The sequence below is a fragment of the Chlorocebus sabaeus genome, chromosome 26 (assembly GCF_047675955.1).
Source record: "Chlorocebus sabaeus isolate Y175 chromosome 26, mChlSab1.0.hap1, whole genome shotgun sequence".
In the NCBI taxonomy this organism is placed as follows: domain Eukaryota; kingdom Metazoa; phylum Chordata; class Mammalia; order Primates; family Cercopithecidae; genus Chlorocebus; species Chlorocebus sabaeus.
Window position 1 is genome coordinate 33,787,238 of NC_132929.1, and position 25,483 is coordinate 33,812,720.

The following is a 25,483-nucleotide window of genomic DNA, read 5'->3' on the forward strand; positions in this document are numbered from 1 at the left end:
AAGGACCCTGAACTCAAGAGACAAAGCAACTGACAAGAGGGGAATTCTATCTGGAAAACTATTAGACATGGGTGTTAAACATCCCCACTGTCTGTGGCAGGAGAATAAATCATGTTGCCAGCAGCAATTTGCAGGCAAGGGAAGGTTAAGGAGAACAGAACAGGAGAGCCAGAAGAGCCTCTCAGGTAGGAAGGGGACCTCACACCACCTGGGCCAGGACCCTTGCAATCTGGAGAGGGACACACACCAGGTACCCTGAAGGCTGTATGGTGACCTGGTTCAAAACAAAATGATGAGAAGGCTTCAGAGAGGGCAAGAGGGGTCTCTCCTCTCAGAGTGCTTGGTGTGCCTGGGAAGTGATAGGAGAGAATGTGTCCCCATTCAAATTCAAGTGTGTGACAGCTACATAATGACTTGCCAGTTTTTACCCGGATGTGCCATAATATTCGAATTTTTATGTGCTTCAAACATGAAGCATGTAGCATTTATGTATTTGTGTACTTTCAAAGTAACATAAGAAACAACCTATAACATTATGGGAAGGATTTGTAATCTGCCCTGATTCCTGAGCAAGGGCCTGTATGTATGTGGATTTCAGAGTCTAAAAAAACTGGGTCAACTTATATAAAACGTCCAGAATAGGCAAGTCCATCCACAGAGATGAAAAGTAGATTGGTGTATACCTAGGGCTGAGAGGGAGGGATTGGGGGAAATGGGGAGTGACTGCAAATAGGCATGGGATTTCTTTAATGGGTAATGAACATTTTCTAAACTTCATTGTGATGATGGTTGCACAACTCTGAACATATTAAAAACCACTGAGTAATACACATTAGATGGGTGAGTTATACGATATGTGAAATGTATCTTAATAAAACTGTTAAACCCTGAATCAGTGCCCTACCTCTGTCACTGGATAGCTATATGCCCCTGAGAAAGTTACTGACTCTTACCTCAGTGTCCTCACCTGTAAAATGGGGATGAGATGGATGGTACTACCCATCTTACATAAGTGACGGGGTTTCTCAATGAGATCACATCTGTGAGAGGACTCAGCGCAATGTCCTGTACGTGGCAGAAATGTGGTCAATGTCAGCTCTCTGTCCATTTTTCCCTACATAACAAATGAATGAACACATTTGAATAGTAGAGTTTAGATTGAGTTCCCCATCGAGGACCCTCAGAGATCCTAGAAAATAATCATAGGATTTTTCTGGCTATCTTTCGCCAGGAAGCCCACCTAAAGTCACACAGTTATTAGAGATCAGGCTGCCCCAAACTGGTGAAAAAATCAAGTTTCTTTGCTTTGGGCTGGAATCAGATCAACACAATGTGAATATTTGCTGACTGGAAGTTCAGTTTGGACAATGTATAAGTCTTTGGTCAATTAATCCATTATTACTTGGTAAATGCTGCTTATTTGAAAGACAAAAATCTTGCAAAATAAGGGGACCATGGAGTACACTTATGAAAGGGTTTTTCATGGTGACAGGGTAGAGAACCACCAAACCAGGTACCTCTGAGCTCCTTCCAGCTCTACTGTCTTGGTTGAGTTTTGGAAGATGGGTGTTTGCCACCGAGAGGGAAATAGCAGCGCGAGTGGCAGCTTGGAACGTGAGAGGCCCGGCATGTTTGGGGAAGAGAAGAGAGTTCCATGGCTCCTTCCTGGCTCCTTCTCAACTGCTAAGACCTGACTCTGGCTGCAGGATCCATGGCATTTTAAAAGCTACTCAAAGGTAACCCTGCTCCTTTTCCTGTCACTGAGCTTGCCTTTTGTTTGGTGACACTGCTGGGGTCAAAGCCATGGTTCTAGTTATTGTTATCCCAACACAAACGGAGGCTCAATGTGGTTTGTTTTGCCTCCTAAATCAACTCTTACAAAGCACTCTGAGGCTCCTAGCATCTGCCAGGCTCAGCAGCTGAACCAATTGCTAGGCAGAAAGAAGAGCCAACTGGGACGTTAGTTCCAGGTGGGTCTCCAATTCTGCTTAGGGCACTCATTGCCCCGCCGTGCACACAGCGCAGTGGACATGAGCGCCTTCCTGGACTTGGGAGCTGCTGCCTTTGACTATGTGCCATCTGTCAGAAAAAGACTTCTGCCTACAGAAGTTTAAAGAAAGAAAAGGGCTTGCCCAGGAGTGTTGGAGAAGGCCCAACAGCTGTCTTCCGAGAGGCTTCCCGGGGTGACTACTCTTCATTTAACGACTTGACCGTGATTCATGGTCTGACCTTTGGTCTCAGGGTAGACACAAAAGGAGCAGCCAACCAAAGTCAGGTGACTGAGGCATAAAGTCATTCTCCTCCTGAAGATGGATCTGGGAGGAAAGCCCACTGGCTGTGGAATGTTATTTTGTGGTCCTGGAACAGAACAGAGCGTGATTATGTAGGTGAAATGTGGCAATTATTAAGATTGCCTCGGCCGGCCGGGCATGCTGGCTTACACCAGTAATCCCAGCACTTTGGAAGGATGAGGTGGGCAGGTGGATCACCTGAGGTCAAGAGTTTGAGACCAGCCTGACCAATATGGTGAAACCCCATCTCTACTAAAAATACAAAAAATTAGCCAGGCATGGTGGCAGGTGCCTGTAGTTGCAGCTACGCAGGAGGCTGAGGCATAAGAATCATTTGAAGCCAGGAGGTGGAGGTTACAGTGAGCCACAGATCAGTGCCGAGATCACACCACGGCACTCCAGGCTGCATAACGGAGTGAGACTGTCTCAAAAAAAAAAGAAAAAAGGTTGCTGTGTCAGCCATCTCCACAGCCGGGCCTGATGGTAGTAGGTTGGGAACCCTTAAGAGATGGTGGTTAACATTCTTCCACTCCACCAACAGCCAAGACAAAGTTCAGGTAGACATTCTGATGGACATTGCCTATTTTTGTCTCAGGGTCTCTCCTTTTCCTAGTTTTCATGATGACCGTGTCTCTGTGATTGACAGCAACTGTCATTATGTATAAAAATATTCAATGGAGTTAGTAAAATCCCAGCCAGAGGCTTGGAGGCCAAGCTGTCTGTCTTAGATTTTGCTTCTATCTGCTGGGATCTGGTTGGACCCTCATAAGATGATCTTATCTTCCCATTGTTTGAGGCTGTCTCATTGCAGTCTCTGAGTATTCAGTGTAGCAGACTAACCTTCACTGCCTACAGAAGGTCAAAATGCCCACAATATGCCAAGTACTATGCTAAGTATTTGGCAAATATTAACTCATTTTATCCCCATAAAACCCCAGGAAGTGTGATCTGTGATTATCCCCATTTACAAATGAGGAAACTGAGGCACCGAGAGGGTCAATAACTTGCCAAAGAGCATGAAGCTAGTAAGTGGAGGAGGCAGTATCCAAACTCAGGTAGTCCAGTGCCAAGGCCAACACCCCCAACCAGCGTGTCTCAAGTCCTAATAACAATCACTGCTGCAAAGGTCTTCCCCAAGAAAAAGAAAATTACCTGGATTCCAGAGATAACAGATGAAGTTTATTGGAGATTCGATAATCTAATTGGGTCAAGGGAAAATGTTGAGTTGATCTTTCTGATTAAGTAGCTGCTGACCTAGAAAGAAGAGGGAGGTGAAGCTGAGCCCGTTGTCCTCCAGTGCCCTCTCCTCCCCTCCTGTGTGGTTTGACTCGCTGCGATTACAGTCACTCCTTTGACTTGCTGTCTTATTTATTCAGCGCACTTGAATTGAGTACTTTCTACATAACAGACGCTAGGGACACCACAGGACATAGTTGCCGCCTCTGAGGAGCTACCAAATTTGGTAAGAAGTTACCATTTGTTTTCACCGAGATTGTCTAGTTAATCCTCAGAACCACCCCATGAAGTAAACAAGGCGAGAATAGATATACCCATATTTTATTTTATAATTATTATTATTATTATATATCCATTTTATGACAGGGCACACTGAGGCACCAAGGAGCTCACTGTTCTGCCCCACGTCTCCAACAGTCACACTCATTAGAATTCCATCTGAAGCACTGTTTTGAGTATTCTGTCTTCTTGCCTCCACACTTATGAAATACACCTACATGGCCAATCTGTTAAAAGTTTCCACTAGTCATCAATGAAATAAGAAAAAAAAAATGATGATAGGAAAGTTTTTTCATTAAACTAATTTTTTTCTATTTAAATAACTATTTTTCTATTCTGAAATTATGTCCTTCCTTCTTTTTGGAATTAAAATGCTCCTTTATAAAAGGGTAGGTTTTTTTTTCTTTTTACTATACTTATATGGCAACACAAAACATTGGTGATTCTGTTGACTCCTATTGAAACCTGTTTGCTGGTCTTTGAGTCACTGCCGTAGATGCACATGATCCCTGAGAGGGACAGAAAGGCCATCCCATCATTCGGGGCATACGTGAGCCACTCTTACTATTTGCAATACCCAATGTGTCTGAGACCATGGCCTTGACGGGGAAGAGAGGGACTCTTTGAGGAGACTTGGATTGAGAAAAACAAGGAGCAGTGACATGCTGTGATCCCTTCACTCTGATTTACACAAGACCCAGGACTCTCCATAGCCATGGCAACTAGCCCAAAATGACAAGGCTGATTAATTCCACAAGTGCATTATTCACGTGTCACCAAATATTGACTCTTATCAACCTCCTTCCCCCAGCCATCTGTCCTGGTGTGTCAAATCAAAATAAATCAACAAACAAAAAGTGGCAGGCAGATGCCACCCCAGGGATGCTGCAACCAATTGCACAGTCGCCAGGGCTAGACTGAGTTCTAAGTAGCTCTTTCATTTCTCCATCTCCCTTCTTCCCCAGATGACCAGGAGTGCACACACATGTGCATGCATGCACATACACACACACACACACACACACGTTTTAGATGGCAATGCTATGGGTATGTGAGAGGGAAAGGGTTGGGGTTGAGGGGGCTGCTGGGATGGAAAAGATTTAAAACATCCTAGGAAGTGATAATGATAGGAGACCATTTATTGAGCTCTTATTAAGTACCAGGCACATAAATGTCATGCTAATGTTTAACCCTCACCACAACTTTGAGATATAGAAACTATTATTATTTCCCCTTTATGGATGAAAAACTACAAATAATTTACATTAATTGACTTGCCCCAGGTCAAACATCTGGCAATTCATGGCCTGAATTCAAAGCCAAGGCTTTGAATCCCTGCATGAGCCAACTCACCTGTCACTGTCACCTGGATGTGTCATTCGATCTCTCTGTGCCTCCATTTCTGCATCATGGTAATCACGCACCCAACTTACAGGGTTCTCGTGAGAGCTTAATGAGCTCATGCATGTCATGCATTGAGAATAATCCCCAGAACATAACAAGTGCTCAGTATGTGTTGGCTATTGTTACTGATAGCATTGTTATTTTTTATTACACAATATTGTCTCCCTTTGCTGAACGAAGGGAATGTGGAGGACACAGACTTTATAAGCAAAGAGAATATATTTGAGTGTATGAACATTCTTGGCAATCAAGTGCCAGAAGAACTACATCTCTGTTACCAAGCAGGGAATAAGCTGTTTTCTCTACATCTGCCCACACCAGGTTGCACATTCTGTACCCTGTAGATTGCTCAGCCTCTTGTTCTCCTCCCCACTTCCTCCTGTCTCTTCTCTTTTGACAGCTCTCCAGAGAGGCCTCTCACCCCACCTTCATAGCTTTGTCTCCACTGAGTCAAAAGCTGTTAGATCATCTGTTTGTCCCCTGAATGGCCCTTAGAATGAACAGCCACATGGATGGCTTGGTGGTGGTGTGTGCCACACCTGCAGGAAGCTCCCAAGGAAACAATTTCCAGCACTTTCCCCTCCGCAGCTTTCCACCAAGCTAGGCAAAAACACAGCAATGATTTGACTGCAACATCCCTGACAACTGCTGCCCATCTCCACGTGGGGCTTCTGGTGCCCTCCAACAACTGGAAACTTAGTCTTAAATTTTTTAACTTGGAAAATACAAACAACGACCACCATGAATGTGAGTTATTACTGTGATTTCTCTTTTCACTAAAGTCCATCCAATCACCAGTTTGAGCCTGTCACAAATCTGCTTCTCTCCCACACAACCTTCCCTAGCCACTGACTGCATTTTCAAAAGTAGCCGAAGGCCAGAGAACAGCCGTTTGCTGGTTCCCTCAAGAACAAATTGCAAATGGTGCATCATCAGCATGTGCTCTTGGCTTCTTCAAAGGATGCGTTGAAATGTGCCAAATGGCAAAGAAGAATCATAGAATCCAGGTGTCTCCTAGTCACTAAGATATAACTGACATGAAACAAAAAGTGTAAATTTAAAAAATAAAAGGAGCATCAGTCTGTAATTCCTTGTGCTGGATTGTTCTAGAGCCAACTTGTTTCCACTGGGCACTACATTTCCCAGGGCGTTCCGGATTTCAGCTGATCCAATGTGAATTTGTGTAGGATTTGGGAGGGGAAGTGAAACCTTTCCCTCTGTTACTGTTACTGTTGGTGGTTACTGTTGGTTTGGAGAGGTGAGATCCACGTGGAGATGCCCATGAGTTCCAGCTGGTCACTTTTCTCCGCTGCACATGCAGCTCTCCTTCCCAGCTCCTGAGCCTGCTGACCGGCAGCGATGTCAAGCCCAGCACTGATGCCTTGCTGTGAATTCTGACCCAGCAGGCTTCCATGGACTTCCCTGCCTGCCTCCTTTGCAGTCCTGCTCCAGTAGCTAGAGGAGCCTGGCTCCCCATCTTCCCTGAAAGCGCAGATTCCTTCTCCTGCTTCAGTGCTTGTTCATGACATTTCTATGACCCTCTAACTCCTCTTTTTAAACCCTTATTTTCCCAACACCTCCCACCATCATAGACAGTCTAATTCATAGAATATATTCCTTTTACTACGAAGCTCATACAGGCTCTTACTTCCTGGCTGGACCCTGACTGATGCTTGGCCAGATCAAGAGGTCAGAGTGTGAAGCAAAGAGAGACTTGTCAAGAGATGTCCATGGAGGGAGATACACTGAGCTATGTGCCCCCATCTCCTCCTTTACTTCCCATCTCATGATGGGCCACCACGGGATCTCCCAGGGAGCTTTGCTATGTGCTCCCTGCGGCTGAGATATCAGGAGCTGCCATCTAACTCATGCCTCAGAAAGCAGCAGCAGAAAATCAAGGTGGCTGCACTGCGTTCCACTCACTCCCAGAGTTTGGGGACGGTGAGCAAGGGCTGCCTGGGAAGGTCAGCAAGGACAACTGAAAGGGGCAGAGCCACTCAGGAGCAAGAAGTCAGAGGTGAGCTCAGGCCTGCTGCTACCTCATTCCAGATTTCCCCAGGATTCGTCAACTCAAAAATAAACATAAGGACAAGAAGAATGAAACGCAGGACTAGAACTTACATCAGCAAGTGCAGGGTCAAAAAGGAAGGCCTTGGTGAAGACACGGAGGCCCAGGTGCTTGGAAGTTTGTTCAGCCTCTAGGTTTCTTTTGACCTTAGTAGGAGGAAGCAGTGACCAGCAGTCACTTGGGATGGAGGTACACCTACCAGGACAAGGGATCTGCAGGAGAGTTCAACAAGGAGAACCTTGGAGGGGCCCAAGAAAGCAGCTCTTGGCAAAACAGCATTTGATATCTCTTAACCCAGAGGGCATGAGGCCAACTCCTGACACTGCCAGCACCTTGTTGAGCACAGCTTTCTCCCTCCTCTCTGACCCTGGAACGAGAGGTGGCAGTAAAAATGCTGGCAAACATTTGCTATAAAGTTAAGTTCCAGATTTTGGTTAATCTCTTAGAATGGACACGTTGAACTGAGGCTGTGTTTTGTGATAAAGTGACCACGCAGAGTGTGAACTGGCCAAGTGGGGGCCTGCTGGAGTTCTGTACCCGGGGTGGGAAGAGCACTCCCATTGACAAGACTCTAAATTGGGAAAGGAAGCTGTGGTTGCTCGCGTGCAGAGGCCAGGCATCGGGCATGCCAGTCACAAACATCATGGCAGGGAGACTAGGCCTGCCGGCCTCACCTTGCATTTGCAGACCCCCAGCTTCCTCTAGTGGAGCCTCAGGCTCAGGAGGGGACACAGAGAAGGCTGAGGATGTAGGATTTTGAGGGCTTTCTCTGCTTCAAGCAGAGCTTTCACTGCTTTTTATATTCGAGTTTCAAATAAGCTTCCATTTGAAGGGGATAGAATTCCATTACTTTAAAAAGCTCTTGCAGCCTGCTTTCTGTCTAACCCCATTTAACCAATTACAAGGGGAAGGTGCTAGACGGGAAGCGATCTGCAAATGTGGAGGCAGAACTAGAGGCACAGCTCTGACTTAAAACCCTGGGCCCTCCCCTGCCACCCCCGACCCCATGGTCCAACCTACTTTGACGTCTACTACTTGATTTCAGATTTCTCCAGGATTTGTCAACTCAAAAATAAATGTAAGGACAAGGATAATGAAACACAGGACTAGAACTTACATCAACAAGTGCAGAGTCAAAAAGGAAGGCCTTGGTGAAGAAATGGAGGCCCAGGTGCTGGGAGCATGTTCAGCCTCTAGGTCTCTTTTGACCTCAGTGGTCCCCTGTCACCTGCGATGCTTGTGGAAAAGCAGATTCCCAGTCCCCATGCCATCCTGGGGTATGACCCAGAATCTGGATTTCTAATGAGCAGCTCAATGATCTAATTGCTAGGGTAAGTTTGGATCCATAGGGTGGTCACACGTATCAGGCCAAGGATGCTCCACACGTGGTGGGGACAGAGTGCCGCACACAGGCCGGCTGCTCACCAGCAATGAGACACAGCCTGGAGGAGTGTGACAAGGTAGCTTGCAGGCTGGGCGGGTCTTCGGGTTCTGGAGGAGCTCAAATGGGTGATTTCTAGGCCAAGGAGGGCACCATGAAGGAACAGCAGCTGAGAGACACCAGGAGTAATCCACGTAAGGACCTGTTCTAGAAGATAGCCCAGCAGAGGCAGGGCATTAGGCTACACAGTGGGTAGCACCTGGAATGATTCCAGAAGGTAGAGCTGGTGAAGGAGGCCTTAGAGGGGGGGTTGCAGCCTGAGGGACAGAATGAGGTCAGGCTGTAGGTGACAGGGATAATTCTGGTGAAGCTCTGTCTGGCCATCCCAGGGGGACGGAGACCTCAACGAATGAGGAAGAGGTTCTGCTAACTTGGGCATCTCGGGGTAGCTCTGGCTGTGGACCCTCAAGACAAGGTTGTGTATTTTCATAAGAAGTCTAAGCCCCAGAGCATCTGGAAATTAACGTATTATTCTTGCTCATCTATGTCAGTGGTTCTCAACCAGGGCAACTTTGACAACATTTGGAGATATTTGGTCACCACTCCTGAGAGTCAGGGTGGAGAAGGTTCGCGTGCTACTGGCATCCAATGGACAGAGGCCAGGGAAGCTACTAAACATTCTACAGCACACAGGACACCCCCTACAACAAAGAACTACTCAGCCCAAAATGTCAATAGTGCCAAGGTTGAGAAACCCTCATCTATGATGAAATCATTAGAGGAGCCCACTGCCGTTTGGGAAAACTTACATTTGAGTTGCTATGATACGGAGCCCTGACTTAACTCTCTCCACAAAGCAGCACACGATGGAGTTCTCACACCCTGGAGGGCAGCCAGGCCTGGGAACTAGGCCCCGGCATGCAAGTATGTGCCGGCCACTGTGTACCATAGCAAGTTTTATTAGAAGAAAAGATAAACAGCAATCCATTGTGTAATCAGCTAACAATAGGTAGAGAAGCCTCTTGGCTTCTCACCCCGACACCCCCGCTGCAATGCCTCCTGCCATCTCTCACTGTCCCACGGCAATTGTTCTGCAATGTCACAGGGCATGTAAGAAGTACCTTTGCATCCTTAGCCCCGGCCACTAAGGCTCCACTCACATAGTTTCCAGCAGGCAAACCTGACGTCTCTTGCAAACTACCAAGTGCCCCAAGGCGGGGCCCGAGTGGGGGACCACGCTTCTTGTTTTGTAATCTTTTAATGTGATGGTCAGCCAGCTGTGGCCACAAGAGGAGACACAGGAAAAACTCAGGAAAAAACAACATTGTTATACTCACAGTTCCTAGAGACAGGAGGCATTGCACCTAGGGACACAGGGGAAAGACACCAGAGCTGGGGAGAGGGGCTGCCAACCACGCTTTTACTGGGGCTTCTGAGGGAAAGGCAAGGCAGGGGACGGTGAACCCTTGGACTGGCTAGTTGGAATAATTTCGGCAGGCTCTACCCTCTAAGAATGGTCCCTCGTTGCCCGGTGCCTAGCCCCGGTGTGATTAAATCAGAGGAATATTGCCTCTGGGTGTCTGGGCCAGACGCGGCTGGTGAGCTTCTGGACTGGTGAGTCTGCATATCAAAGGTGTAGTCTGCACTGGTCCCTTCACAGTCTCTAAGAATTGGCTAGCCCTGAGAGGGGTCGTGTCTCCCTAGCTAGAAAGGCTTTTTAAGATGTCAAAACATCATAATATACAGAAAATAAAAAATACAGGCTGAGTGCAGTGGCTCACACCTATAATCCTAGCACTTTGGGAGGCCAACGCAGACAGATCATTTGAGGTCAGGAGTTCAATCAACACCAGCCTGGCCAACATGGTAAAACCCCATCTCTACTAAAAAATACAAAAATTATCTGGGTGTGGTGGTGGGTGCCTGTAGTCCCAGCCACTCAGGAGACTGAGGCAGGAGAATCGCTTGAACCCGGGAGGCAGAAGTTGTACTGAGCTGAGATAGCGCCACTGAACTCCAGCCTGGGCGACAGAGCAAGACACCGTCTCAAAATAAATAAATAAATAAATAATACAAACAGTACATGTTTCTTCTCAGAAGAGCCAGTTCACTTTCTTTTGGGACCGTTCGGTTTGCAGATAGGGTGACTATAACTCACCCTAAACTCGGCATGTTTCTTGCCACTCAACTATAGGTGTTCATGAGAGATCACTCCCAACTGTCCAGACAGCCGTACCCTACTTTCTCCTAATTTGCTCTCACGTGTGCAGGTCACTGAGGCACAAGCATCATTCCTTCTAAGATATCAGGGACATGGTTTCTCTGAATCTCTCAAAGGTGTGACCAAGTCCCTTAAAGGGCATGGCAGGGTGCAGAAGGGTGAACTTACAGAAACCTTGCTCTCTCTAAGCAGGGCTCACCCAGATTCTTTCCACACTGGAAACAAATCTATTTGTTATTTTGAGCTTCGACTGAGATGACACTGATGACGTATAGCAAAGCAGGAATTATCTTTAGGAGCAGAAAGACGAAGATGTACTGTGGGTCTGATAAGATAAAAGCGGCAGCAGATAAAAACATTTATAAAGAGAGACGATGGCTATCTGCCAACCAGGAGAAAGAAAACTCACCCACTAAATAGAAAGAAGAAATGAAAGGAAGTCAAGCTGAATTCTGTGACAGGCTGCATATTAGCATTCTTTTCTGTAAGAAGATTCAGTAACAGAAGAGAAAATGGAAAGGGATGGGGGGTGCTGGAGTTTGGGAGCCTTTGATGACTGTGGAGAAGGTGTTTTGCCCTTCAGCAGCAGTTTCCTGTATATAAAAGGAAAGAGAGAATGCTGTGTTTGCCTCTCAGAGTCACGGTGATGTTTAAATGCAGTCAACACAGGTTAAAACACTGTGTGAGCTGGGAAGCATCATATGTTTAACAAATAGGTTCTCAAACTGTAGTATACAGAATTGTGGCTTAGAAGAGCTGTTAAAAGTACAGATTCTGACCCACTTTGGGCTGATTTTTGTACAAGGTGAGAGACAAGGATCCAGTTTTGTTTCTCTACATGTGGTTTGCCAATGATTTCAGCACTGTTTGTTGAATAGGGTGCCCTTCCCTCACCTTATGTTTTTGTTTGCTTTGCTGCAGATCAGTTGGCTATAAGTATTTGGCTTTATTTCTGGATTCTCTATCCTGTTCCATTGGTCTATGTGCCTATTTTTATGCCAGTACCATGCTGTTTGGGTGACTATAGCCTTGCAGTATAGTTTGAAGTCAGGTAATGTGATACCTCCAGATTTGTTCTTTTTCTGTACTCTCGCTTTGGCTATGTAAGCTCTTTTTCGGTTCCATATGAATTTTAGGATTGTTTTTTCTAGTTCTGTGAAGAATGATGGTGGTATTTTGATGGAAATTGCATTGAATTTGTAGACTGCTTTTGGCAGTGTGCTTATTTTCACAATATTGATTCTACCTATCCATGAGCATGGGATATGTTTCCATTTGTTTGTGTTATCTACGATTTCTTTCAGCAGTGTTTTGTAGTTTTCCTTGTAGAGGTCTTTCACCTCCAAATGGTGTTCACAGTAACTTGGATGGAATTGGAGGCCACTATTCTAAGTCAAGCAACTCAGGAATGGAAAATCAAAACACTGTATGTTCTCACTTATAAGTGGGAGCTAAGCTATGAGGATGCAAAGCCATAAGAATGATATAATGGACCTGGAAACTTGGGGGAAGGTAGGGAGGGGGTGAGGGATAAAACACTACACAATGGGTGCAGTGTACACTGCTTAGGTGATGGGTGCACCAAAATCTCAGAAATTACTGCTAAAGAACTTATCTATGTAACCAAACACCACCTGTTCCCCAAAAACCTATTATTTTTTTAGTACAGATTCTGGATCTCAATCCAGAGATGCTGATTCAGTAAGTTTGAGCTGGGGCCAGGAATCTGAATTTTGGACAAGAACTGCAGATTATATGGAAGCAGGAAGTCTCAACAGTCCATGAGATAGAGGAAACGGAGGCACAGTAAAGTCGGGTAGCTCACCCAAGGTCACCTAGTAAGTGAGCCAGTAAGTGGTAGAGGCAGCTCCCAAGAGATCTCAGACTCAAAGAAAAACAAGGCTGCTGAGATCTGGGCAGGGGCCCCTTCCCCCGCCCTCTCCTCTGAAGCAGCAAGCAGAGTTGCAGCCCAGGTCCACAAGCATCCAGCAAACTCAGAAGGGCTGTATCCCTGCATCCCTTGAGCTTCAAGCAAACAAATGTGCCTGGGACCTGTATAAACACATAGGCACACGAATGATAGAGACTGGGGAAGAAAGGGGAAGGGAAGTACCACATTAAACATTAGACATTCTACCCAGCTTATGCCTCTGTATATCACTGAGAAGATTCACTGGGATTAAAAAAAAAAAATGCTCTAAAACATGTCAATGCCAAGATGATTAAAATGCCATTCTGTACTGTCAGTGTATGGAAAGGAGAGATAACTGCAACTGGGACGCCACATTTTCAGGAAATAATAGAAAAAGAGTAAACAGGGTTACAAAACCCAGAGTCACAGAATGTTAGAGCTGGATGTGCCTTTGGGGAACCCCTCTATATTACAGTTGGGAACACCAAGTCCTGGTGAGGAAAGTGCCAGGTGGGCCAGCAGAACCTAGCCCCAGACCTTGGAGCTCTGCCCCTAATCTGCCGAGTATCTCACACCACACTCTGCCCTCGCAAAGCTTTAAAGCAGAAGTGTCCAAACTTTTGGCTTCCTTGGGCCACAATGGAAGAAGAATTGTCTTGGACCACACTTAAAATACACTAATACTAACAATAGCTGATGAGCTAAAAAAAATAAAATAAAATAAATCACAAAAAAATCTCATAATTTTTTTTATTTTTATTTTTATTTTTGAGACGGAGTCTCACTCTGTCACCCAGGCTGGAATGCAGTGGCCGGATCTCAGCTCACTGCAACCTCCGCCTCCCGGGTTTATGTCATTCTCCTGCCTCAGCCTCCCAAGTAGCTGGGACTACAGGCGCCCGCCACCCCGCCTGGCTAGTTTTTTTGTACTTTTTAGTAGAGACGGGGTTTCACCGTGTTAGCCAGGATGGTCTCGATCTCCTGACCTCGTGATCCGCCTGTCTTGGCCTCCCAAAGTGCTGGGATTACAGGCTTGAGCCACCGAGCCCGGCTTCTCATAATGTTTTTAAAAAGCCTATGGATTTGTGTTGGGGCACCTGCGGCCCGTGTGCCACAGGTTGGACAAACTTGCTTTAAAGGAAAGGAGATCTATGAAGCAGGATTCCTTCCAAACACCACCTTTACCTCACCCACAGCCTCGTTGGAGCTGTGGATGCAGGAAGAACAGAAGAGAGGTGAAGATTTCTAGTCATCAGTTGCAGTAGGTAGGGAGACAGTCCCAAACGTTAATTAAAGAGTCCATCAATCCCAATTCTCCAGCTCACGCACAGAATTTGAAATAAAGAGAATAAGTGATGGGGGAAGAGACCCCCCAAGAAAGGCACTCAGTGATGAGTTGGAAGGGGTGGGCACATTTGCCTGGTTACCCAGGGATGCTCTCCAAGAAAATCAGACCTTTGAGACACAGGCTGCAGTGGCTGGAAATAGAGCAGGGATTGCAGGGCAGGTCACGTCCAGCTCTAAACCTTCCCAGAAGCCTTGGCCAAGCATCCCAGGTCTGCCACCATCTGGCTGCACCCTGCCCATCCAATTTTATCTTCTACCACCGCCCTGCCGACAGCACAGATCCTATCCCTTGTGGATTGGTCTAACCAGCCAATACCCTGGGAGGAGTACTGGTGTCAGCCCAGAAGCCCAGCCCAGGGGCAGTCCTTGACGAGGGAAGAGAAAGAATTTCCAGGGGATGGAGGAGTTGGGGTAAGGCTACAGAGACTGGAGGAAAGGAGCCACAGGTCTCTGGAGACAGACCTGGGCAAGGGTACACCAGGACTCCTACACTTTATCCACCCTGCTCCATCAGCACTGTCCCCTCCACACATACTTGTACCCTAGCTGGGATGGTGACATCAACATAGAGGGGGAAGTGACCTCACCATCAGCTCTGAGCTTCCCACCCTCCAGTGACCAAGTAAGTCAAGGCCACCTCTAGAGCAGCCCATTGCCCTGGGTTTTGCCAAGAACAGCAGGTGATAAAAATGGACAAGATGGAAGGATCCAAATGTGTTCTTTTCTCTTCACAAAGAGATTATAACAAGGATTACCAGCTTGGACTGAGTAAGCCCTGAGAGTTATCACCAGAATATGGGGTTCCAGGAGTAGAAAAAAATGATACTATCTCAATGGTGACAGATAAAGAGATGAGGCTTATTTTCTACCCAGACTGGTAACACAGCAGTGACCCTGGAATCTAGGTTATAGCCACTCATTGGCTTTGGCTTTAACTTTGTTTAAAACCAGCCTGTAAAAAAAAAGTAGTAGGAAAGATACTCAAGATGTTATCCATGAAAACAATCCACTAGATAGCCTCCCAAGCAGGGGGCTTATCAAACTGTCTTCATTTTTCTGAACAGAACCAAGATGTGCTGGAGACACCAAGAAGAATAATTGCCCTAGCAATCCCTGTAAGTCTCCTAAGAGCCTCTTGAATTTCCTTTTTTTCTATTTATCTTGGTAATGAATTCTCTGAGCCTTTGGCCCGCCAGTTCAGTTATCTTTCCATACCCCTGACAAAAGCATAGCTGCGGGGAAAGATAATATTTTTGTAATCAAATGAGTATCAGTGAGATCCACGCAGCAGCTTCTGACATAGTTTTTAATGACTTGATTCTTCAGCAGCTTCTCCCAGGAGAAAACCTTTGGGTATGATATGAATATGAAGAAATAGTCTGGATTTATTCAACTCATCATTTTTTTTAACTTTAATAATTGTCCACAGAAACCCTTGAACTTTCTAGCTTTTTCTACATAGACAATGGAAAGTGGAAATTTGAACAATTATTTAGAAGATTTGATCAGTTTTGACTTGTAGTTTGGATCTTCAAGCATAAACACTTAGGGTTTTGAAAGAGCTTTGTTAGAATCTTTGCTCTGTTGTTTAACCTCTCTCTGTTGCAATTTCCAAGCCTATGAAATAGAGATTATCATAGTACCTTCCTCATAAAGACATTATGAGGATTACACAAAATAATGACCATAAACATTTAACACAGAGCCAGCTCAGTAAATGTTAGCTTTTCTTTCCTGTAGAAACCAACAGATGATCTCAAATTTCCATTTTATTTTGCCTCTACAGACATGGCTTCTAGATATTCTAAATGTCACATGCGCAGCTGTAACAGTGAACAAACAGCCTCTCTGAGCAAAATGAAGTCAATAGGACCTGCGTATTTATCACATGGAGGAGAAATTGGCTAAAAGATTGCCGCATTTGTTTCCTAGGGCTACTGCAACAAATTACCACAAACTGGGCAGCTAAAAAAAAAAAAAAAAAAAGCGGAAATTTATTCTCCCACAATTGTTGAAAGCTAGATGTTCAAAATGAAGGTGTCAGCAGGGGCAGTTCCCTCTAGAGGCTCTGAGGGAGAACATCTCCTGTGTCTTAGCTTCAGGTGGCTGCTGGTAATCTGTGACATTCTTTGGCTTGGGGCTGCATGAATTGTCTCTGCCTCAGTCTTCACATGGCCTTTCACTCTGTTCTATGTGTCTTAAATCTCCTTCTCCTTTCTTTTACAAGGACACCAGTCATTGGATTTAAGGGCCACCCTAAATCCAGGATGATCTCATTTGAGATCCTTAACTTAATCATAACTACAAAAACCCTATTTCCAATAAAGGTCACATTCACAGGTATCAGGGGTTTGGAATTTGAACATATCTTTCTGGAGAATGACACTATTCAAGCCACTACAATTACTTTGACTTCTTCAAACAAAATATGTCCCACTACTTTGTTTTAGGAATGAAATTACTTCAAAGCAAGTACAATTCATTTTCCATTTCGTCCTTAGAAGCCCAAATACAAAATTTACAAAGTGTGGATTATATCAAGGATTGAAGTTTCTTTGGAACCTAGAATTCTTTTAAGTCGTGATAGAAGATGAAGGCAAATAAACTCATCCTGGTAATTTTGGTAACTGAATTTCGAATTTCTCAGTTCTAGTTCATGATGCTGTCTTAGGCAGAATAATGACCTGCCAAAGATGCCCATGTCCTAATGCCTGGAACCTGTGAGCATGTTTCCTAACATAGCAAAAGGGTATTAAGGTTGCACAGAGGATTGCTAATCAGCTGACTTCCAGATAGGAAGCTTACCCTGGAATATTTAGCAGGCCCCATGTAATCACAGGCATCCTTAAAAGAGGCAGAAGAGGTCAGAGTGACACCATGTAAGAAGGACTTGTCCCTGACTCTGAAGATCCAGAAAGGGGCCACAAGTCAAGGCATGCAGGCAGCTTCAAGAATTTGGGAAAGGGAAGGAAATAGTCTCATGCAGAAAGGAGCACAGCCCTGCCAAAGTCTTGGGGTTAGCCCAATGTGACCCATGTTGGACTTCTACTTCAGAACTGTAAAATAATAAATTTGTATGAAGGCACCAAATTTGTGGAAATTTGTTATGACAGCAACAGAAAACGAATACACACGCACTCTGATTGAACACAGTGGCCTTTCTTACTTAAACTCCACTGAAAAGATGCTCAAGGGTGGGCAAAAGGAGGCATGAACTCACAAGGACAAAGGACAGAGGAAAGGAGAAAAGAGCAACAGGTGTGTTGACATGAGAAGGCAAATGGTCAGGTGGTACCTCACCTAGCTGTCCTCATACAAGCTAAATCCTAAGTCATCAGTGTGAAGACAAGTAGCAGCCCAATCTGTTCTGCAAAACCCCCCAAAAGGTTCAGAAATTAGTGGCACCAGATAGATCTAGAGGTTGGGGTAACCAGGAGGCTATAAACGGGATTGTTTAAGTCTTTTCAAAGAGCAGTTACAGCCCCACATTCTATATCCCTCACTGACCAGCCAGACGACTGCTGCTCCCCAGCAAAAGACCAGTGGTTTTTGCCCATAAAGGATGTAACCTACAATCTCCACATGGAAGAACACCAGGCATTGCTGAAGACGGGGGATAGAACCAAAACATAGGAATCAGTGGACACTGACACTGTGAATGTCAGATTCCAGCTCTCTTCCTCTCCTCAGCTCCCACACCCAGTGTCGAGGTCTATTTTCTCCAGGCAGGGGATCGGAAACATCTAATCTGGAGACTTAAATCTGACCAGCTTTTCAATGTCACACTCTGAAAGTGGGACAAGAACCATCACACGTTTGAGGAAACTCTCCCTCTGAGACAGGTCCCCCCAAAATTATTGAAAAACAACTTGGAGGAAAGAGACTACGCAGAGAGAAGAAAACTTCAACAACTAAAGTTGTCAGAGTAGCCTCAGGGAGATAACATACTGCATTTGTGAAACAGGAACAGGATGCTCTATCAAAGGAATGTCAAAGAACAAAAAAAAAATTTTTAAGTTAAAAAATGATACCAGAAATTATAAACCCAATAGAAGGATTAGAAAATAAAGCTGAAGAAATAATAAAGTGAAAAGACAAAGTGATAAAAAATATAGGAGAAAAATATGAAATCTAAACCATCAGTCTAGAAGTACAAGATAGAGAAACATAAAAAAAAAAAGAGGGAGGGAAAGCACCATTAAATAAGAATTTCTAGAGAATTTCCTAGAAGGGAAGTGCATGAGTTGAGTGTACTCACCAAGTATCAGCAAAATGGGTGAAAAGAGACCTGAAGTAAAGGCATATCATCTGAAAGTTTAGGGCAAAAGGGACAGAGAAATTTTACACTCTTCTGAGGGTGGGGGCAGAATGTTTATACAAAAGATTCAAAATCAGAATGTCATTGGGTTTCTCAACAGAAACACTTATAGCTAGAACACAGAGTCATGCCTTCAAAATTCTAAGGGAAGATGGTTGCCAACCTAGAATTTTATATCCGGGTGATTCTTAACATGTTCAGTGAGATTTTGGAGGCAGAGAGATATCTGACACACATAGAGAAGGCCATGTGAAGACAGAATAGAAAGAGATTTGAAGATGCTGGCCTTGAAGGCTGGAGTGACGTGGCCCACAAGATAAGGAATGCTGGCAGCCTCTAGAAGCTGGAAGATTAAAGGAATGGATTCTATCCTTGCACCTCCAGAGGGAGCTGGTCCTGCCAACACTTGATTGCAGCCCAGTGAAACAGATTTCAAAGTTCTGACCTTCAAAACAGTGAAAAAATAAATGTGTCATTTGAAGCAATCCTGTTGTTAGTAATTTGGTTACAGCAGCCACAGAAAACTAATACAGAGCCCCCAGTCCAATTTCTTACCTTCCACAAGACACCTGTTCTGTGGTTGATCTATGACCTGAGTACAAATGCGTTCGCTTGTAAAATACATAGTGCTGTTATGTAAAAGACATTGTGACTTTATTCCTATTATTCATATTAGGCTATAAATCTTACTTTGACTCTTTCTTTTTGTATTCAACTTTATGTTAACGTGTTCTGTGCTGGCAGGTGTATGCACACCTGCTCTGATGCTTCATCAAGAGGCAGGTAATTGCTAAAGGGCTGATGCAATCTTTTCAGGACCTGGCAAAAAGAACAGATATTACAGTTGGGCCAAAAGTACAATGAGAGGATAAAGCATCAGCTCTGTGCGTGTATAAGTGAGTGACACGTATGATTTTTTGGGGGTTCTCCTGCCTATCCTTTTCTCACAGGTCCTCTCTGCCCTGGCCCACTCCCCAAGAGACTCCTGGGACACAAAAGGCCTAACAATTCCAGCTGTCTTGCTTGACAAATTGGAATGGAAGTCAGCAATGGTTCTCCCTCTAACATCCTCTGGGAAATCCATCCAATGATATGTTCCCAGGCGTCCCCTGCTTTCAAAGCTGTCATGTTCAAACACCAAGTGGCACCCGCCATGTACAGCACATTAGTGTCAGGAAGCAGTGCAAGCATTGAAAGGGACAGAGACAGCCCCCAGGCGGAAAAGGAGCCAAAGCTATTTAGAAACGGGGATGACATGGGCTCAGCTGCTTCCAAGTGTATGGAGGCTGGTGCTGAGCAACTGCTTCCACTGAGTCAAGGAGCAGACATAGTGGACCTGTGCTGACAAGAAGAATCTGGCTTAAACACTAGACAGGGCTTTTTCACAGGGGAGGTGAGAGACAACAATCATGCAGCCCTAAAGGCGGAAGATGTGGACTAGAATAAACTCCATAGGAGCAAACATTGTGTGAGAGGGACCCTAACAATCACCTGTTTTAGTTCTACCACTAGTTTGCTTAAGAACCTGAGAGATTGGGTATAGTGGCTCATGCTTGTAATCAGCACTTTGAGAGACCAAGGAGGGAGGATTGCTTGAGGCCAGGAGTTTGAGACCAGCCTGGGTAACACAGTGAGACTTCATCTCTATTTTAAAAAGTTTTTTCATTAGACAGGTATGGTGGCACATGCCTGTAGTTCCAGCTACTCAGGAGGCTGAGGCAGGAGGATCCCTTGAGCCCAGAAGGTTGAGGCTCCAGTGAATAGTGATCATGCCACTGCACTCCAGCACAAGCAACAGAGCAAGACTCTGTCTCTTAGGAAAAAAAAAAAAAAGAATCAGAGCCAAGCCCCTTTGTGTCAGTTTCCTCATCTGTCAAGAGGCAGGTTCAAAAGATATGGCTGCACAAAATTAACTCAAAATAATCCTAGAACGAAATTTAAGAGCTGAAATCCACAACTTCAAGAAGAAAACATAGGAGAAAATCTTTATAACCTTAGCTTAGATGGAGATTTCTTAGATATGACAACAAAGCATGATCTGTAAAAGAAAAAAGTGATAAACAGGACTTCATCAAAATTAAACAACTTCTGCCTTCAATTCATTTTAATTTCAAAAGAAATTTAAATATAAGCCAAAGACTGGGAAAAAAAACATTTTATATATCTGATAAAGGCTTATATTCAAAACATATAAAGAATTCTTAAAATTGACCGGGCGTGGTGGCTCACGCCTGTAATCCCAGCACTTTGGGAGGCCAAGGCGGATGAATCACGAGGTCAGGAGATCAAGATCATCCTGGCTAACATGGTGAAACCCCCTCTCTACTAAAAACACAAAAATTAGCTGGGCGTGGTGGTGAGCACCTGTAGTCCCAGCTACACGGGAGGCTGAGGCAGGAGAATGGCATGAACCCAGGAGGCGGAGCTTGCAGTGAGCCGAGATTGTGCTACTGCACTCCAGCCTGGGCAGCAGAGCAAGACTCCATCTCAAAAAAAAAAAAAAAAAATTGGGCTGGATGCTGTGGCTCACACCTGTAATCCCAGCACTTTGGGAGGCTGAGGTGGGCACATCGCTTAAGCTCAGGAGTTTGAGACCAGCCTGGCCAACATGGCAAAACCCCATCTCTACCAAAAATAAAAAAATTAGCCAGGCATGATAGTGCACACCTGTAATCCTAGCTACTTGGGAATCTGAGGCATGAGAATTGCTTGAACCTGAGAGGCCAAGGTTGCAGTGAGCCAAAATCATGTCACTGCACTCCAGTCTAGGAGACAAAGCAAGACTCTGTCTCAAAAACAAACAAACAAAATAGAATCTTAGCATTTAATAACGAGTCAAGATTTGAATAAATATTTTACCAAAGATGTATCAATGGCTAATAAAAATGTGAAAAGATGTTCAACACCACTAGACTGTAGGGAAGTGCAAATTAAAACCACAGTGAGATACCATCCGCTAAATGTCTATAACAAAGAAGTCCGATGGTACCAAGTGTTTGCAAGGATGTGGAAAAACTGGAATGTTCATACACACTGTGGGAATGTGAAACGGTTGCAGTGTCTTTTGAAAAAGTGTGACAGTTTCTTTAAAAGTTAAATATACATCCGCCATACAACCTACAATTCCATTCCTAGGTATGTACGCAAGAGAAATAAAAACATGATTTTATTTGTACATGATTTGTACATGAATGTTCATAGCAGCATTAGGCGTAATAGTTCAACTCTGGAAGCAATCCAAATGTTCATCAAGTAGTGAATGGATTTAAAAATGTGGTGCTTTAGTCCATTTGTGCTTCTATAACAAAATACCTGACACTGAGCAATGTATAAACAACAGAAATTTATTTCTCACAGTTCTGGAGTCTAGAAGTCCAAGACCAAGATACTAGTATTTGGTGTCTGATGACGGCCCAATCTCTACTTTTAAGCTGGCACCTTGTCATTGTGACTTCTGGATGGCAGTAATGCTGTGTCTTCACACGGTGGAAGGAACAAAAAAAAAAAAAAAGAAAAACAAAAGATTCCTACCTAGTTCCTTCTAGCCCTTTTATAAGGTACTAATTCCAACCATGAGGTCTCTGCCCTTATGGCTTAATCACCTCCTGAAGGCTCAATTTCTTAATACTGTTGCATGGGGCATCAAGTTTCAACATGAATTTCAAAGGAGACAACAAACATTCAAACCATAGCATGTGGTGTATCCACACAATGGAACAGTACTCAGCAACAACATGGTCAAAACTCAGAAACATTACGCTGTGTGAGGGAACCAAACATAAAAGGCTCTATGTGTGATTCCATTATAAGAAAGGTCTACTAACAGCAAAACTATAGATACATAAAGCAGAAATTGGCTGAAGTGGAGGTGGGGAGGGGTAGAGGAGGGGCAGGTAGGGAAGGGAGTGTCAGGGATCATGGGGAATTTTTGGAGTGATGCAGTGGTGATGGCTGTACAGTTGTATAAATTTACCCCAAATCATCCATTTACAATGGGTGAGTTCCATGATTTATAAGGTCTACCTTGGTAAAACGGAATGAAATAAGACTATGACAAAATGGAGGCTTCCCATGCCTCTGAAAGTTTATACAAACATTGGTTTTTGTTGAAAACGCACCCACCTATTCACCAAGCTTAGCAGAAAATTCTTAAGAACCATGGTCCAGGAGGTGGTGGCGTTGGTAAATTTTACCCCAGTCAGGGTAAAGTTAACCTGGGTTGACAACCTTGTAAAGTAGGCGGCTTCATTTGTCTTCTGTTCTCTTTCCTCTCCTCCAGGTTAGCACTTCTGTTCACCAGTCAGGTGTTTTCACCCCTTCTGTGCTCACTGTCCTCAAGTGGGTAACAGTTAGACACAAACGTTCAAAGGGTGAGTTATTTAGACCCAGAGAGATAGGTTCTTCCTCTGTACAGGTAGGTGGTAGCATGTTTTGGCTGTGTCCCCATTCAAATCTCAACTTGAATTGTATCTCCCAGAATTCCCACATGTTGTGGGAGGGACCCAAGGGGAGGTAATGGAATCACGGGTGCCGGTCTTTCCCATGCTCATATTCTCGTAATAGTGAATAAGTCTCACGAGATCTGATGGGTTTACCAGGGGTTTCCGCTTTTGCTTCCTCTTCATTTTTCTCTTGCCACCACCATGAGAGAAGCACCCTTCACCTCCCACCGTGATTCTGAGGCCTCCCCAGCCATGTGGATCTATAAGTCCAGTTAAACCTTCTTCTTCCCAGTCTCGGGTATGTCTTTATCAGCAGCTTGAAAATGGACTAATACAGTGGTGATAATAAAACCAACCACCAACCTCATCATGCCAAAGGGCATAAATGAGATTAAATGCTTATGAAGCGCCAGCCCAGTGTCTACATACAGGAACTGCTCTACAAAGATCATCTGCTAGCTTCTATTGTTTACCAAACTGGCTTCCAGGAAAGAGGGTACTGTTAGTCATTGACACCTTGTGGGAATGCATTTCATTAAATTCCTTCTCTGCAGCTGAAACCACCCTTTTCAGAGGAGATGAAAGACTTTTATCCTGCCAAGGGGAAAGATGGGCACAGGCCAGTCTCCATCTTCCTAAAACTCCTGAAACTCACTCCCTCATCTCCTTACTTGGTTGCCCACCAATGGCTTTAGAAAGCCAATTTTTGGCAGATCAAAAACTGCACTTTCCTGTCTCAAAGTGCTGTGCTGTCTGTCACAGGATCTCAATGAGGGTAGTGCTATTTTCAGATCAGATTAGCAGACACACCCAGAATGCCAAGGACACAGCCACAGTTACCTGAATGTTGTGTGCTTGTTTGTTATTTTCACTATGAACAATGGTGTGGACAGAGCTAGGACTAGGGTGAGGCCAGCAGGGTGCTTAGGGTACAAATATTTAAGAAGGTACCCTTTCAGTGTCCTCCTCACCCTTGTGTGACCCTGAGGATGAGTGCCTGTTTAAGAATGAGTCTCCAGAACACATTTAGGGAGGCACTAACTCTCAGGTCATGCAAATGCAGGGTAGGCCCAGAGAGCATGTCTCCTTCAGTGTTGCACCCTAGATACCTCACTTGCCTTTGGGGCAGCCCGAGTGAAAAGGGCCTGGACCCAAGCCCAGATGCTGCTGTTAGAGCACCAGTTTTGCCAGCAATTAGCTGCGTACCCTTGAGCAACTTCATGTCTCCTATTTCCTGCCTGTCCTGGTTCTATGACTCAAGGGCCTACTTCACTCCTCTCGGTAATAGAGCAAAACCATGGTGGAAATACCCATTACCTGGATGGATTAGGTCCCAACTTACATTTCATGTCTTCACAGGAGCATTTCCTGACCTGTGGGCCACCCTCCGTCATGTGCTATTAGCAACGTGTTCATTTCATTCAAGGCAGTTACCAGAATTTGTTTTAATTTGTTGGTTTGTATCAGGCAAGGTAGTTTACATTAAAGTGCAATAATAAACAATGCTCAAATCTCAGGAGGCTAAATAGTAAAAGTTTCTAGCTTTTTCACACCACATGTGCTTTGTGGACCGACTGGGAGTCTCGGCTCAGGGACCAGGCTGATGGGCAGCGACCATGTGGAGCACTGCCCTGGTCATGGTGCTAGAGGGAAAAGAAAGCTTTAGAGAGCATCGCATGAAATGCTCAGCCCAGAAGGGCACCACACTTCCACTCACCACTCATTGGCCAGAACTGGTCAAGGGTCCACCCCCAAGGACCTCATTCCAGCAGAGTTAGCATGAGTTAACTCAACCCAGGAAGCCCAAAGATTTGGTGCATAGTTCTAATGACTACCACATTGTTTATTTGGTTTTGCCTGTCTCGTCTGACCAGAATGGCCCATCAGAGCAGGAAGGTCTGTCTTCTTCATCATTTTAACCCCAATGTTAGCACCTCATTGGTGCTTAATAACTATCTCTTGACTGACCAGACAGTTCTGGTATTTTAGGATTGGTGATCAAGACTGCCTATTGGATGAATGCCTATCCAGCGTCTGTTCAGAGCCTGGAGGATTCAGAGCCCAGCTTACCAAGTTAACTGGACTCTCCTGAAAGGAGAATAATAATGACTCTAACTACTGCTTTTCTTAATTTTCTCCTTGACTGCCTAACTGCAGAAGCAAATGAACAAGAACCTCTGAGAGCCTAGAAGAATAATCCAAAGTGGCAACCTATAATCTGAAATCTCTTTGTAATTTTATTCTTCATCTTAAAAGTTCATGTGAATATCACATTCTGTTGCATCTTATATTTATGGTCATAAAAAAAACCCACCAAGTTTTAAAATATTTAGCTGAGTAAAATTAATGCTCCCTGAACACGTGTCATGCTTCTTGTGGGTTTCAAGGTTCCCCTAACAGCCCACCTACCTCACCTCCAGGGTGGTTTGCTCTAAGCCAGGAGAGGTGCTAAGCCTCCTTAGATATCCTGGACCTTAAGGCTTAAGTTTAACTCATTAAAAACATCTTCTGCATTTCTTTCCCACTCTGGATTCATTCAGCTTCTAGGGAACCTGACTTAAGACACACACACATACACGTGCAC

General features: G+C 44.7%; 1 long non-coding RNA gene across 2 annotated transcripts in view; it reads right to left on the reverse strand.

Annotated features, from left to right (window-relative positions):
- Positions 1–3,340: 3,340 nt before the first annotated feature.
- The window catches only part of LOC140710469 (uncharacterized), a 286,566-nt gene continuing 264,423 nt past the window's right edge, over positions 3,341–25,483 (reverse strand). For both annotated transcript variants that reach the window (XR_012091498.1, XR_012091499.1), the window contains exon 3: positions 3,341–3,545. This is a non-coding gene — a long non-coding RNA (uncharacterized lncRNA). The remainder of the gene's footprint in view (positions 3,546–25,483) is intronic.